General features: G+C 36.2%; 1 protein-coding gene across 1 annotated transcript in view; it reads right to left on the bottom strand.

Moving 5' to 3' along the window:
* Gabra3 (gamma-aminobutyric acid type A receptor subunit alpha3) overlaps nt 1-4,655 on the bottom strand; it is a 332,417-nt gene extending 327,762 nt beyond the window's left edge. The window contains exon 1 of the mRNA XM_038317280.1: nt 4,610-4,655. The gene's annotated coding sequence lies outside the window, so the exon portion shown is untranslated. The remainder of the gene's footprint in view (nt 1-4,609) is intronic.
* Between the last annotated feature and the right edge of the window lie 5,242 nt (nt 4,656-9,897).

Consider the following 9,897-nt stretch of genomic DNA (forward strand, 5'->3'; position numbering starts at 1 on the left):
AACTCAGTTGTACTTGTAGAAAGAAGAGAATATAAGGTGAATATCTCTAAGGTCTTCAGGAAAACTCCATACAATGACCTTAATCTCAGGTGATGTCTCAAGGTCATCCTAGAGGATATCCTACTACTGACATTTTTTAAACCAGCATAATTTCTAACTGCATTCCAAATACTTATATATAGAGATAATTATGGCCCTTATCCCTCATCAAAGAAGCTTCTCTTTTCAGCATATGAGGACAATTACAGAAAGCAATAACTGATCAAAATGCAAAGATCATCTTACCATGGGTATCCAAACTTAGTTGACATATGTATAATACAACAGAACGATTGTAAGAGCCAGAGGATGAGGATTTCTTGTGTGATTGTGTGTCTTCTATCTAGGACAAGGGAAGTTACACCCATGAAATCTCAACAAATGCTTGCCTAAATAAGATGTGAACAATGACAATAGCAGATGACATGTCAACATGGATGTGAGAAATCTCACAAGGCTCCACCCATAGATGAAAAGATAAGAGCTACAGACAATCAATGGCTAATGAGAGAAGGGGGAGAATCAATCCTCCCCAGGGATTACATCCCCCATGACAGACTATCTAATCACAAGTGGTAAGCCCTAAACACAAACGACCTTAAATGGACTCATCAAGTGTGTATGTGTGTATGCATGTATATACATATGTGTGTGTGTGTGTGTGTGTGTGTGTGTGTGTGTGTGTGTGTGTGTATCAAACAATAATGATTAAAGAAGAGGTCATAAGTTTGAGAGTGGGGTTGGGAGCATGGGAAGAGTTGGAAATGGAGAGGAAGGGGTGGGGATGATGTAAATCTAGTAATTATGTAATAAATTTTAAAAAACTTAAAAATTAAGGTAAATGAAGTTAAACAAAATTTATTACATAAATATTCAGCATGAACTTACTTGTATCTCCCTGGAGATACAACAGGGAGAAAAAGTACTTGCTCTCAAAGAATTTACATTCTCATTAGAAAATAAACAATATGTAAGTATGTATACATATATCTATACACACATATGAGTTTATAGTCCTAGACTTTATATATGCATATGTGTTTATGTATATATAAGTCATATATTAATATCTGAAAGCTACTGATATGTTCTTTAATCTGTTTTTATTTCTGTATATACATATATGAGTGAGTATATTAATAAACATGTAAATGTGCTTATCAATGAAATATTAATAACTGAATAGAGGCATGCATAAAGATAGGAAATAAACTCATGCAATTATCTGAAGAGAGAATGACTCTAAAAAAGGGAAGAGGTAATGTGCAGGACCATTCTTGGCATATTTAAGGGACATGTAAGAAACATATGTGGCTATATACCAGCTGATTAATAAGGGCCATAGTATGATATTCGCAAAAGCACTATAGCTCACAGTAAGGAATGTGAGTTTTATTTTGAGTGAAACACAATTTACATTACAAAAATTGCTTCATTGTTGTTTTGGTTTACATTGGGGTGTTTTGTTATTGGTTTGTTTTGGTTGGTGATTAGTTGGTTGGTTAGGTGATTGGTTTAGTTTTGGCTTTTTGAGAAAGAACTTTGCTATGTAGTGATGGAGGAGTGTCTATGTGTTACTTTCATTGGTAAATAAAGAAACTGCCTCGGTCCTTTAATAGGACAGAAAATTAGGTAGGCGGAGTAGACAGAAAAGAATGCTGGGAAGAAGGGAAGTGAGGCAGACCCTTCAGGCAGTCACCATAGTGAGTCGCCATGCTTCTCCTCTCTGAGATGGACACAGATTAAGATCTCTCCTGGTAAGTGACCACCTCATGGTGCTACACAGATTACTAAATATGGGTTAAAGGAAGATGTGAGAATTAACCAATAAGAGGCTAAAACTAATGGGCCAGGCAGTGTTTAAAAGAATACAGTTTCTGTGTAATTATTTTGGGTAAAGCTAGCCAGGTGGTAGGACAAAGGCCGCCGTTCTATCTACAGTGTAGCCAAAGTCAGCCTCAAACACACAATCCTCCTGCCTTAGCCTCCTTAGTGCTAGGATTATAGGTGTATATCAACATTTCAGGTTCATTGAAGGATTTTGAAGAGAGGTATAAGTAACATGACTTAAATGATCACACTGTTGCAATCATAGTGAGTCTCAATAATATGACAAATATGTTCTTAAAATTACTGTGCTGGAGTTGGGTAGTGGTGGTGTATACCATTAATCCCAGCACTCAGGAGGCAGAAGTGGGTTAATCTCTGTGTTCAAAGCCAGCCTGGTTCTAGGACAGCCAGGGCTTCACAGACAAACCCTGTCTTGAAAAAAATAATAAATTAAAAATTAATGTGTTGGGGCTGAAGAACTAGCCCAACCTATAAACCCCTGCCATGAGTATGACAACCTGAGTTTGATCCTCAGTACCCACATGAAAGTTGTATTCCTAGAACTAGGACCTTGAGACTACAGGATCCCTAGGGCTTGCTGGCCAGCCAGTCTAGAAAAATCTGAACTGAAAAGCTCCAGTTTAATGAGAGTCCCCATCTCAAAAATAGGATGAAGAGCAATTAAAGAAAACACCTTATATGACCTCTGGCCTCCACACATACATAGCATATACATGCATGAATATCCATATACAGATATTCAAGCAAACACATGAACATACACAGACACATACAAATCAGTGCATCCTGAATCATTATATAACAAAAACCAAAGGTTTAGAGGGAAAATACAGTTTAAGCCCATAACATTCAAATATTTTATCATTGATACATAAAGGTTCAATAATCTTATTTTTAAGCAGTATGTTTTACATCTGCCAAATGGTAAAGAAATTTAAAAAATACTGCACAAAGATATGATACATTACCCTGAAAAATGTAAGACATTTACTCATAAAAATGAGAATTAATCAAAAGTTCTGGACACCTATAATTTCATATATTATTATAAAGTGTCATAATAATATATAAGGATTTCTTTTCCTTACATCTTCCAGACAGGCTGTCGCTACCCTAACAAAAGGTCAGGATGTTGTTTTGCTCCTTTCTCTGTAATTTTAAGAATGCCTGAATAGAGATGCTAATTTAAGCCTATGTGACTGAGAAAGCATACTGCCCTGACAGAGGAGACACATGTGGATCTGACTAAAAGCCATTCACCTGGTTACCTAGGAAACAGAATGTTAATGAATTTACCTCTCAGTTTATGTTTTGGTATAAAAGCTGTTTGGAGAATAAACGAGAAGGAATTCTGAGGATGTGAACTCAGGATTTCATGAGGGATCATGGAGAATCCCCCCCCCCAATAAAGCCATGTGAGTTGTGTTTTTGTTCCTGTGCCTCCACGCAGGTCAAGAGAGAGAGAGTTTATGTTGGGGTCTGGTTGAAAGAAATAATTTATGGTTCAGGCTAGCACCAAACCCCCAGCTCGCTCGCTCTCTCTCTCTCTCTCTCTCTCTCTCTCTCTCTCTCTCTTTCTCTCTTTCTCTCTCTCATCTCTCTCTCTCTTTCTCTGTGTGTGTGTGCATGCATGTGCTCATGTATGTTTGCCACAACATGTGAATAAAGAGTTCAGTTCTTGGGACTGAACTCCTGTTGTCAGGCTTGGTGGCAATTAGTTGATTCTTTCCTAATTTCATTTGTTTCTAGTAAGATTTATTTTTCCTACCTCTTGAACTTACATAAGTCTTTCCTTCTCTCTTGTATGTAATGGTACTTTAAATATCTCCTGCGATATCAGCTTAGTTATTTTTCAGTGACTTTTAAAATTTATTTTGGTTGAAGATTTTAAATAGATCAGCCCATGCCCTTGTGGCCTTTAATGTTTCTGCTAAAATGTCTCCTGTTTTTCTGATGCTTTGCCTTTGTAAGTGATTTGGCATTTCTGCCTTCACTTCAGTGTTCTTTCTTTGTTCTGTACTCTGAGTACTTTAATGACAATGTGTCATAAAGAGGTGCTTTTCTGACCATGTTCATTTGAGGTCCTAAAATGCCCCCTTGTACTTTGCCTATTTTCCCCTAGCTTTTGGAGACATTCTGCTACAATTTTATTGAATAGGTTTTCAGTACCTTCCTTTCATAGCTTGGTTTCTCCTGTACACCACAGATTCACAAGTTTTATCTCTAAATTATATCCTAGAAGTATTAAACCTTATTGTCACAATTTCAAATGTACTAATTACCCAACCTTGTCTTTAGGCTTTTCTTTATTATTTTTCTTTATTATTTCTTTCCCCAGGTGTCCATTGTTGATTATATCCATTTGTTTTTTCCCACTTAACTCATTCAGTTTTTTTTTGTTTTGTTTTGAAGATTTCAGATCTTTTTCTGTCTTTGCTGAATATTTTGTCCATGTTGTTGAGTTTCCCACCTAAGTCCTAAACTGGCTGACTTCGTTATTTTATTCATCTGCTTATTTGTAGTGAGAGCGGTGGGCTTCATTCCCACTGCCCTGGCTCCCGGCCGCCTGGCTAGCTTATGCCCTAAAATAACAACATACAAATTGTATTCTTTTAAACACTGCCTGGCCCATTAGTTTCAGCCTCTTATTAGCTAATTCTCACATCTTCCTTTAACCCATATTTAGTAATGTGTGTAGCATCATGAGGTGGTGGCTTACCAGGAAAGATTCAGCATGTATGACCTAGTGGCTGGCTCCATGGCATCTATCTTGGAGAGGAGAGGCATGGCGATTGCCTCACTTCCCTTCTTCCCAGCATTCTGTTCTTTCTACTCCACTGACCTATGTTCTGAACTATCAGGCCAAGCAGTTTTTTATTAATTAAACAATGAAACAACAGATAGATAGAAACACTCCTACATCATTTATTTGAATTTTTTTACTCCATTGGTTGTTTTTTTCCAAATTATACTTTTAAATTGTATATTTCAATCATTGTGATATTTTTTAATTTAGTTGTAAACTTTTGTAGAAAATGTTTTTTTTTTATTTCTTGTGTTTCTATGTTATGATTTATCCATCTATTGGACATCTCCTTTGGCTCTATATGAAAAACCTCCCATGGGTTTACTTAATCCCAATACTACTCAGAGAAAGAGAAAAGAAGAGACAGCTCCAACAGAAACAGCACCAGAACAAGCCAGATACAGAAATACAATTTTTAGAAAAAATAAATGTGTTAAAGTAATGCCAAATAAATTATAAAAGTAAAGATTAGAAAAGGTAAATGTAATAATAATAGAATAATAAAGGAAAAATCATGAAAAAGTATATAAAAGCAAGGTTAAATAAAAGACCCTGGGAAAAGAATTTTCAGCAAAGTACAAAAATTTAAAGCATTCCTTTCTTTAATTTTGTAATTCTTTACCGTGGAATAGCTTGGGATGTCAGTTCTGTTTTAAGTAGCAGAACTGATAACTAAGCAAGGAAACGTAATTTGGATTATAAAATTCTTGCTTTAATAAAAAATTCCTTAAACAGTGAAAAAAAAAGGTTAAATAAAAGAAAGAGAAGAAATGCAAAGAATTTAAGGAAAAAGAAAATTCAATTCACTAAAATTTTCTATAATAAAATATTAGAAGAAATCACAAAAGTGAAATAAATACATATGACAAAGAATAAATTTAAAACATGAATGTCATAAATAAATACAATTCTTGAAATATAGTAAAAATATCTTTTAAAAAACAAATAGAGAACAAAGAATGGAGAAAATTGTCTATTGTTGGAATCCGTGAGGTCTTGAAGGTAGAGTGGATCGTATCTTGAGCCTGTTGTAATTCTTCTCTGTTCACACTGTGCAGGTGACTGTTGCTTAGAAGTGGACTGCTGGCTTCTTGAAGGAAATGATGTTTGTCAGTATTAGGGCTTCCATTCATTTTATTTGCTTCTCTTCTTTTCACGCTAGGATCACTGCTGGCCATTAGGATCTTTATGGTTTAGGCACCGGAAAGATTTCTACTTGCTCCAAGCCCCTTCTAGTTTGTGTTGCCAGGGGTAACAAACCTCCAAGCCTTGGGCTGTGCCCCAGTGTGCCAGCGAACCAAAGCAAAGAGAGCACTTAGTTCTGCACTGGAGAATGAGCCTCCAGAAAACCCTAGACTCCATAGCAAGTCTCATTGCTTCCAGATCCTGTCAAACAGTAAGCAACTCAGCAAAATGAGGAAGCACTAGAAATTTAAGGAAGGATCCCTGCAAGACCTACAATCCCTGAAACCAGTGCATTTAGTCTCTGCAGGAAGGCACAAGGGTCAAGGCCCCTGATCACCATGACTTCTACAGCCTGAACTCCCTGCTGTTTTAACATTTCAATGCACCAGGGTCTGTCTCACTAGCATTATGCAGGGTAACCCCAGATTCCAGGCCTTGCAGTTGTTTCTTATTTATAGATCCTCCTAGGGCTCAGTTTCAAAGACTCCTTGGGGACAGTCTAGAGAAGAAATCTATTTTTTCATTCCTTTGTCTCAGGAATGTGATAGCCAGACCATCTTGAGAAAGAGTCTATTTGAGACTGATTCTCTGGTTTCTGAGAGATGAGGCTTTCTCTTGTGACTTGGACTTACATTTTGTTGTTACTGAAGATTACTTGTTTGTGACTTTAGCTTCTTTAGGGAAATGGAAAGCAAGACCTTTGAGGAAGAGGAACTAAATAGTTAAGACTCAAACCACTGTGAAGAGAATTTTAACAGTGAAAGGACTGTTAAAATAGTGAATCCAGCCCACACCTTTAATCCCAGCAGTGGGGTGGGGAGGCAGTAAACTGAAATCTGTGAGTTCAAGGCCCGCCTGGTCTACAAAGGACAGGCAGAACTATGACACAGAGAAGCTGTCTCCAAAAAAAAAAAAAAATCAAAGGAGAAAAGTGAATCCTAAAAAGCTAGAATTTTCCCACGGAATCCCACATTAGGAAAGATGTGCCAAAGGGGGACTCTCCAGATGGATCAACTTCTGCATAGCTCCTGACCTTTCATGTTTTCTATGAAATTGTAACATGGTTACAGGAAATGCACAGAGAATCTAAGAACACATCTGTCCTTACTTCTGGATAAACTGTAAAGAATTCTATTTCCCTTTACCAATTTATGTTTTCTATTTTCTTTTGAAATACAGGAAAACTGAGGTAGTGGGTTTATGAACCTAAGTAGCCAGTAACCAAAGGATCATCAAAAGTAAGAGCATATTTGTTCAAAAACTCCTAGAGACAGAATTGCTGGGTCAAAGTATATGTACACTTTTACTTTTCTTAGGTATTATGAAATTGCCCTCTGAAATTATATTAATTCACATGCCTAAATGTGACAATGCATTCTCCTCAAAGCCTTTGCCACTGCCTTATGTTATCAAATATTTTCATCTCCCTAAATCAGATATTTGAAAATGTATCTCAGTAAAGTTTTAATTTGCATTTTTCTTATTCAAATTAGACTGAACATCTTTTCTTACGGTGAATGACCAATGACTGCAGATATAACTAGATCCTTCCAGGAAGCTAGGACTTGGTAGACAGGCATTTTTTATTCTTCTTTCTCAATTTATTCAATCGGTTTGATTTATTTAGTACTTAATGTGAACAATGCACTGATATATTTGGTAAGGGATCTAGCAGTGAACAAAATCATGTCAAAATCTGAGAGGAAACCCTTATTACTCTGCTAGTTGAGGTATAAACTTTTACAGCCACTTTATAAAAGTCTAAAAATAGAACTGTCATATGACCCTTATCTATATCACTCCTGGATACTCACCTTAGGAATTCTAAGTCAACATATCACAGAGACATTATACAAAGAGGACTATAAATTAGCATAACAAGAAATTCTTGCAAGTACTATTTTTAATAGTCAAGTCATTGGACCATCCTAGATGCCCATCAACATGAGTAAAGAAAATAGGGTACATGTGCAGAACAGAATTTTATTCTACCATAAGGAACAGGATTATTCTGCTTAGGAGAATGAGTGGAACTAAGACCACCATATCAAGCAAAATGAGTTGGACTTAAAAACAAATGTCAAAGCTTATCTCTCATCTCATCTGATCTCTCTCTCTCTCTCTCTCTCTCTCTCTCTCTCTCTCTCTCTCTCTCCCCTGCTCTCTCACACACACAGTATGGAAATAAAGAGAACACTTTTATTTAGAAAGAAGAAAGAATATGAAGAGACAGTTCAGCATTTAAGAAAACTAGATGCTCTAGCAGAGGGTTTGGGTTTGGTTCCTTGTATGCACATGGCGGCTCACAACAACCTGTAGTTTCAAGGTATTCAATGTACTCTACTGGTTTCTATGGTCACTGCATGTGTGCATATGGTCCACAGACACATGCAAGCAAAACACCAATGCTCATAAAATTAAAAATAAATAAATACTTTTTAAAAAAGAAAAAGCAAAAAAAAAATGAGAAAGAAGAGAGCTAACAAGAAAGGGGAGAAAGGGACAAAACAGGTTACATTATAATATATATGAATGCAAATGCAACTATGAAAACCTATCATCACTTTGAGCAATAAATATATGCATGTAATCTTTAAAGATATAAAGAGAAACAATGTCTGTGAAGGTCAAAGAGAGAATAAGACAAGATGAATAGGGATTGCCTCATACTGTCTTGTAAATAAAACAACCCTGAAAGTACAGAAGAAGCAAGATTTGAAAAAGTAAACTTCAAAGGAATGTAGAAAGCTTAGAAACCCACTGAGAAACACTGAAGCAAAGTCTATCCACAAAAGCATCCCTCCCCTGACAAACAATGCTAAGAAAGCAGCAGCAATCATATGCCTATCTTTTTAACCCTTGATGCTAGTATACATGGCTCAATCATTGGCTAAAGGATACTTAGTGCATTGCTTCTCATCAAACACCAAAGCAGATTCCAAGGTTGCTAATCTAGAAGATAATGGCTCATGTCACTCACTTCTGGTGAATAGCAAGTTCATTCTTGAAAGAATCTCCAACGAGTGAACTGCCAAGGCTGCTAGACCTTGGGATCAGCTCTTAACTGTTTTAGTCAAATATGAAGGAAGTATTGAAAAGTAGAACTGAATAGAAGAACCTTAAATAAGTGGTAGTGTTAGAGAATAGATTGTAGGGTCAAGAAGATGGCTCAGCTGGTAAAAGTGCTAGCTGTGTAAACCTGAGAACCCAAGCTCAATCCCCAGAACCTACATAGGAATCTGGATGCATTGGCATGCAGCTATAATCTCAGTGATGATATTGCCAGGGATGGGAGGCAGAGATGGGAGAATTGCCCAAAAGCTCACAGACCAGATAATCTTGAGTGCACATACAGTAGAAACAAGAGGGACTCCTTTAGAACTATCAAAAACATGTCTATCATTTTAAGTCTTGATGTTAGCCAGAATAGTTTATAAAATTTAATCTAAGAAACTGTGCCATATGGTTTTTAATTTAAATTTTCATTGAGATAAATATGCATTGGCCTTAGTAGTTATAAGAAGTAATATATGATTTCTGTGTACAATTTTACCCAGTTTTCCAAAAACTATAACATCTTGCAAAATAGTAGCACAAGATCATAAAGGAAGGTACCAATATTTGTATAAACTATTCAGTTTATTGAGATTTCTCATTTATTTGGTGGGAGTGAGATTGTAATATCATAACGTCATGATAATCAATATTCTGAACTTGAATTTCTTTATCACCATAGAGATCCATCATTTTGCCATTTTATAAAGTCAACTACTCATCTATTATATTTCTATTCTCCCTAACTTACCTTGGCAACCACAAGTTTTGTTTTTCAACTAAAAAATTATCCTTTTAAAATGTTATTTTAATAAGTCATACATTATGCAGTCATTTCAGGTTGACTTTTCCACTGAGAATCGCTTTTGATATCCATTTTTTTTTTTTTTTGGTTTTTCAAGACAGGGTTTCTCTGTGGCTTTGGAGCCTGTCCTGGAATTAGATCTTGTAGACCAGGCTGG

This window comes from Arvicola amphibius, chromosome X, assembly GCF_903992535.2.
Source record: "Arvicola amphibius chromosome X, mArvAmp1.2, whole genome shotgun sequence".
Classification (NCBI taxonomy): Eukaryota; Metazoa; Chordata; class Mammalia; order Rodentia; family Cricetidae; genus Arvicola; species Arvicola amphibius.